Source organism: Chelonia mydas, chromosome 24 (assembly GCF_015237465.2).
Source record: "Chelonia mydas isolate rCheMyd1 chromosome 24, rCheMyd1.pri.v2, whole genome shotgun sequence".
Taxonomy (NCBI): Eukaryota; Metazoa; Chordata; order Testudines; family Cheloniidae; genus Chelonia; species Chelonia mydas.
Window position 1 is genome coordinate 6187956 of NC_051264.2, and position 7101 is coordinate 6195056.

Here is a 7101-nt window from a genome sequence, read left to right on the forward strand (position 1 = left end):
TTGTCCCACTGTGACTCGGGTCCAAGCCCTGTCAGTTTGCAGTGTGGACGCAGCTCAAGCCAAAGACCCAAGTCAGTAGGTCTACGTAGTGCCATATGGATGCGTTAGCACGGCTGGGAAACAAAGGTCCAGCAATTGTAGCCCAGGTTTACAATGCAGTGTAGACCTCCCCATAGCGTCTAGGGAAAGCAGTCTACTGATCAAAGAAGGGACTAGGGAATCAGGACTTCTGGGTTCTACCACAGATTTGCAAGCCTCAGTTTTCCCATCCATAAAATGGGAACAGGAACATGGCCCTATCCCACTGGGGGGTGTGTGTGTGTGATGAATTCATGCAATTAGACAAGCTGGAATTGGACAGGACACCCAAGCTAACAACCCTGACTCAGGCAAAAAAATGCCCTGGGATCTTTAGTGACCTACAAGCAGTTAGCGGCTTGTGTTTATGTCTCCGTCAGTGGCGCAGCCCCATAACTTCATTCTCAGAGGGAAGAGCGCCCCCCCCCCCCGCACCTTACCACCATCACCACTCCCCACAGCCACCAAGAGGTTGCAAAACGCTGGTGGATTGCAGCATATGGCTCCAACCTCTCCCGCTTTCTGTTTTCACTCCCCCTCCCCACCACCACACAACCAGCCAACCGTGCGTCACCGTGAGCGCGTCTTCATTCTGCATCAGCCGTTCTCATGGAAATGATCGCAGGGCCACAACCTCGGGGTGAGGAATTGTGTGCCTGAAAGAGAAACGTAGCAGATGGACTTTGGAGGGGGAACGGTTCCATTTAGCCCTGCATATGTTCAGCAATTAGTCCCAATTGCAGGGGGAATTCAAAAACCCCACAAATTATGTTACAAAGAGGCAGCCACCTCGCTTTGCTTTTCTTTCTCTCTTTCCACAAAGTTATTTTCTGTCTTACGAGCTTTGGATCGGTGCAAAAGTTTCCTCAGCTACAGGGCTTTCTCTTTCGCCGTCACCAGGTGCTTTTACAATAGGGAAGGATTTAAGCCTTCTGGCTTCAGTGGCGAGGTGGTGGTTGGTGAGTCAATATTGTTATCCCCATTTTACAGCTGGGTAAACTGAGGCACCGAGACTTGGCCAAGATCAGTGGCAAAGGCGAGGAAGAGAACCCAGGAGTCCTGAGGACCGGCACTTGGATGTTGTGGTGTTAGAAGTATTAGAATTCCTGATTCCATGATTCCATCTCCTGTGCTAACCCACCAAATCACACATCCCTCCCAGCTGCAGGAACAAAACCCAGGGATCTCTGACTCCCACCCTATCCTCTGCTCTAGCCACTGGAGAAGACTTCCATCCTCGAGCTGGAAATGGAACCCAGGAGTCCTGACCTGCTCTAACCAGTAGAGCACACTCCCCTCCCAGAGCTAGGAACATAACCCAGGAATCTTGGCTCCCAGTCCTCTGTTCTAGCCCACTAGATACCCAAAGCTGGACGCAGAACCCGGGTGTCCCAACTCCCAATCCTTTCTTCTAACCAGTACATAGCCCTTCTACCAGGCCTGAAAGTCTTGGTTTTAACCAAGCCCAGTTTAACAGGTTGCTTTCCAGTTTGGTAGGTGGCACTTGGCAAACGTTCCTCCGCTAGAGACGATCTTATGCCAGAAACGGTTGGACAACAAAGTTAATGGAGAGGTGGGAGAGGTCACCCTCTATCTGCACAGCCCCCTCTCCCCCCGCCTTAATGTAGGACATGACATGGTGTAATTTATAAACTGCATTATGGAGTCACTAATCTGCTAATGGAGAAGAGCCTCCCCCGGCTAATCCTTCGCTCACACATTAAGAGAGCTAATACCATCGCAGGTCATAAATATGAGACCCTCCCATCCCATCGCTCTCTGCTTTCCTTAGAAAGCTGGACCCGAAACAGAGCTGGTTTCAAATTTTCCATCAAAGCTTTCCCCCCCCCCATTGGAAAACGCCATTTTGAGAAAACCTGAGGTTTTGTGGGGAAGGGGCAAAATCGGATCGCTTTTGACAATTCCTGGTGGAAAATAAGAGTTTTGAAAACATCCCATTTCAACGTTCTCGGAAGGCGGAGCGCAGATTTTTCATTTCCAAACGATTTTTTGTTTCGCAATTGACTTCATAGATACAAGGATCAACGTCAAAAGGAAATATTGGGAATGGATCAAAAAAGCAATGTTTTGATTGAAAATTTCAATTTTTTGGCTTTTCGCCTCAACTTGGGACCAAAAAAACCCTTTGAAATCTCAATATTTTGGGGGGGAGGCGGGAGGAAGAGCCATTTTCCAGCCAGCTCTAAGCCAACCCTAAAAAGGGCCCAATCCTGTGTTGCCTCCTTATGGAAAAGCAGCCCAGAAGGTTCAGCCCAGGGGGAGCTGTGGATTCTGAGCAGCAAACAGCCTCCAGTGTAAAGTTAGAGCAGCCATGGGGCTGCTCTAACTTGCATCAGCCTCCCTTTGCCTACATATGGGCCCAGAACAACCCCACACAGTGTGCTGCCCCTTGCACCCAGCCACTCCCTCTCCCACACTGGCATGCCCCCAATGCTAGGGCTATGAAGTGGGGTAGCATTGTGCCGTTTACATCAGCCCTACACTGCTCCTACACCAGGGGAATTCTCCCAAGGCCCCTTGCAACTCATTTATAACCTTTAGATAGCACAGGAACATGATGGGATGCCCTTAAAGGGCCAGGATCTTTGACTCAGTTTGGATCAGCCCCTGATGTTCAGCTGCCTCGCTGCCCCCCCTCCCACCCCTGTGGTCTTGGATCTACCCGAACGAGAATCCTGCAGGACAAGCCTTTCCTCTGAGATTTTCCCCTTCCAGGTCCCAGCAGCTGCAAGGAAGCAAAATGAGGGTAGGGGAAAAAAATTCTCAAGTGACGTCAAACTTTTTCACACCTCAGGAAAAGTTTTGGGGGCTGGGTGAAGATTTGCCGGCTGGTTCTTTATGTATTTGGCTGCTTTGACCTGGTCTAACGTTATTTTCAGCATTGTGGTTGCCTGAAGAGGCCTGAATTGAGATCAACGCTGGGCAGAATGCTGCACAGACACCCTGGGTACGTCTACACTACAGTGGTGGTACTGCAGCTGGGCCCCTGTAGTAACAGGTGTAGTGTAGTATAGTGAGCTGTAGGTGCTTCCTACATCAGTGGGAGGAGTTTTGTTCCATCAGTGTCATGAATCCACCTCTGCATCTACACTGGGGATTAGGTCGAGCTAACTACATTGCACAGGGCAGGTATTAGCAAGAGCATTGTAAGCAAGATACGAGCAGTCATTTTCTTCCGCTCTACTCAGCACTGATCAGGCTGAGGAGGGCTGTGTGTGGTTCTGGGCACCACGCTTCCGGAGAGACGTGGACAAATGGGAGAAAGTCCAGAGAAGAGCAACAGAAAGGATTAAAGGTCTGGAAAACATGAACCTATGAGGAAAGATTGAAAAAGAATTGGGCTTGTTTAGTATGGAGCAGAGGAGACTGAGAAGGGACGTGACAACAGTCTTCAAGTAAGTAGCGAGTAAGTATTATAAAGAGGAGGGTGATAAATTGTTCTCCTTAACCTCGGAGGACAGGACAAGAAATAATGGGCTTAAATTGCAGCAAGGGAGATTTAGGTTGGACATTAGAAAAAACTTCCTAATTGTCAGGGTGGTTAAGCACTAGAACGAATTAGCTAGGGAGGTTGTGGAATCTGTGTCATTGGAGGCTTTTAGGAACAGGTTAGACAAACACCTGTCAGCAATGATCTAGATAATAGTTAGTCCTGTCTCAGTGCAAGGGACTGGACTAGATGACCTCTCAAGGTCTCTTCCAGCCCGGCATTTGATGTAGCTATGTCAGCCTAAGTGTTAGGTGTGGACCAGGCCCTACAGAGAGACAGCCCCAGCCCTGAAGAGCTTGCCATCTAAATAGACAAAGTGTGGGGAAGGGAAACTGAGTCACGGAGTGGCAAAGTAAGCTGCCTGAAGTCACCCAGAAGATCAGCAGCAAAGGTAGAAGCCCGATCTCCCGAAGCCTAGTGCAGCACGCTACCCACTGGGCCGGGCTGCCTCTGCTAACAGCACCGAGCAAAACCAGTGAGACTAGTCAGCGGCAAAGCTGGACGCGAGCAGAAGAGACACAGCGAGAGACAACAAAGGAAGGGCGAAAAGGCATGCTACCGCCCGCACCTCAAAGGTGGGGAATGGAGGCGCGGACATTTTAAGTGACTCATGTAGAGTGAACCCAGCTGTGTGTGCTCACCGCATGGCCCCTCAAGCTCATCTTTATTCTGTACTAAAACACACCCCTGAGCTGGGATTCCCCCATCCCCTGGAACAAGGAAATGAATCAAACAGGCTCCCCCCAGTGATGGGCAGCTCACCTCAAGGTCAGCTCTGCCTCTGGAAGAATCCATTTAGCCTGGGTGTCTCTAAGCACTCACAGCTATCCGCCGTCCCCACTTCCCTAGCCGTGACAAGGCCGCTGTTAAACCTGACCCCAATTAAAAGCTGGGGTGACACAGGTTCCAACCTCCAGCCCTGGCCCATTTGGCTAATGGGAGACTCCGGCTCTTTCTTCTCCTACCTCCCTGGGCATTCAGTCAGGGTGGGGCTGACATGGCTGGTCTCCCCGAGCAGCGGATGATAAATTCTAGTGTAATCTATAAGCCGCCTGGCACGCAGTTGCCAGATTTTGTCTGGTTCTTTAATGTCAGGACTGTAAATTAGCGGCTGGCAAAGAGGTGACCTTGGAGGATCCTCGGCGGGCCGGGTTTTAGTTTAGAATGAGGAGTCGGCCGTTGTTCCCACTCCCGTGATAGCAACAGAAGAACACGACTGCTTAATACTGGCGGTGTAGCCTGGTGGGTAGCATGCTGGCCTGGCCACCAGGAGAGCGGGATTCTAGTCCCAGCTCTGCTATTGGGGGATGCTGAGCAAATCACCGCCCCTTTCTGTGCCTCAGTTTCCCCAGCTGTAGCGCAGGGCCGGTGACTCTTGCCTGCTTGGATAACGTGCACCGGATAAGACGAACGAAGCTGTGTTATTAATGGGCTGGGGAGATCACTGCAGAGTAGCTGCCTGGCTCAGGTCTTTCTCTCTGGGGCAAAATCCTGATATGATTCCTGGCAACAAAGATGGCTCATGCTGGATGCTGTCACTGTGGTCTGAACAGCAGTTATCTCAGGTACTTGTCTGGGCCCCGTTACCACAGTGCCTGAGCACCTCAATATCTTAAATGCAGTTGTTCTCCCAACCCCTACCCCCGCCAGTGGGGCAGAGCAGGGTTATTATCCCCATTGTAGAGATGGGGAAACTGAGGCACAGAGCGGCTAAGTGAGTTGACCAAGGTCTGACCCTAAGGTCGGTATGTCCTAGGCTGGTACCTAACCAGTAGGCTATCCTTCCTCAACAGAGCACCTGCTTTCTGCTCCCAAAGCGTGTGCTCTAGTGGTCAGCTCAGTCAGGACTCCTGGGCTGTCTTTTGGTGCCTTGCTTGAGGCAGATTTTCCAAAGCCTCAAAAAAACATAGAAGCAGGAGCCCGCTGGGCGGCCGGTGGGCCAGATTCTGCTGGCGCTTTTGAGGATCTCCCCTTGGGGATGAACATGGCAGCCTCAGCCTCTCTGCGCCCCACCTGTAAGGTGGGGGAGTCAACAGAGACCCTCCCTTTGGGGCAGTACACTGGGATCAGCTGGGAAAGGTGCTAAAGGTCATGCTGTTGGCACTGAAAGCAGGCTGGTGCCGCAGGCCTGCACGCTGAAGGCTCCATCAGACGGTCCCTGGAGCGAGCCAAGCGTTAGAGGAACTGACAAGGATTCAGTGGCTGGCACCGGTAGTTACCACAGATTTAGCTGAGCTGAAATGCACCAGACGGCACCTCTGACTCCTCTGACCTCTGCCGGCGGGGGATTTCCTCACTCCCCGTGGCGGCAGGTAAACACGGCGGCTGGCACGGGCTTCGGAGTGCAGCAGAGGAAGGATTGCCTGGCTCGAAGCATCGTCCAGACGAATGGGCGAACAGCATGGTCTCCGATTAAAGGCCGTCAGGTGCATAGTTCCGCAGAGACCGGCAATGGAGGGCTCAGGACCAACTGCAGTTATTGTGCGGTGGTTGATATTTTGGGGGAACAGGGATGGTGAGGGGGAGCCCTGCCTGGGAAGTTCAGATTGAGGTTAGGATCCAGATCAAGGCTTGGATCCAGATACAGAGCAAGGCTTGGATCCAGGTCCAGATCCAGATCGATACTTGGATCGTAGACTCATAGAATATCTGGGTTGGAAGGGACCTCAGGAGGTCATCTAGTCCAACCCCCTGCTCAAAGCAGGACCAATCCCCAATTTTTGCCCCAGATCCCTAAATGGCCCCCTCAAGGATTGAACTCACAACCCTGGGTTTAGCAGGCCAATGCTCAAACCACTGAGCTATCCCTCCTCTGGTGCCAGGGAGAGCACGGAGGAACAGAGAGGACCAAAAATGTTTTTCGCTAGAATTGCAAATCTGTTGAAACCAGACACCGTTGGTGGGAAAAGGCCAGGTTTGACAAATTTTCCAACATGAAAAAATATTGAAAAAAAAAAAGGTTTTGGAATCGTCAAAAGGTCCCGTTTTGACATTTTCAAAACGGAACATTTCGCTTTTCTGGGTCAAACCGACTTTTTGTTTGGAAATTGAGCTTAGTTGATAGGAAAAGAAAGGTTCAGAAAAGAATCCAAAGTGAAACAAAAGATTTCAGTTGACCCAAACTAGACTTTTTTGGTTGGTTGGTTGGTTGGTGACATTTTTTGAGATTTTGACATCTGTCTTGATTCAGGATGGGAATTTTTTTTGGAAATCTCAAAAATTCTTGCAGGACAGGAAAAACATCCCCCACCCAGCCCTGCTCGGGCCCCAGTAAATACGGGGGTCGGATTCATCCCCAGTTCCAGCGGCAATCACTACATTGCTCTGTTAGTCGAGTCACTCGCATTTTCGACAAGCTGTCCCAACCGTGAATGGAACGCATTTCCCCTCTGTTGCTTCTCTCGGCCCTGGCTCACAAAGAGTTAAGGGTCTTAGCTTTGATACCCCGGCGGTAGAAGAACCTTTCACATAGCATCTAGCTACTGACCGCAAACTTACCCCCAAATTATCGA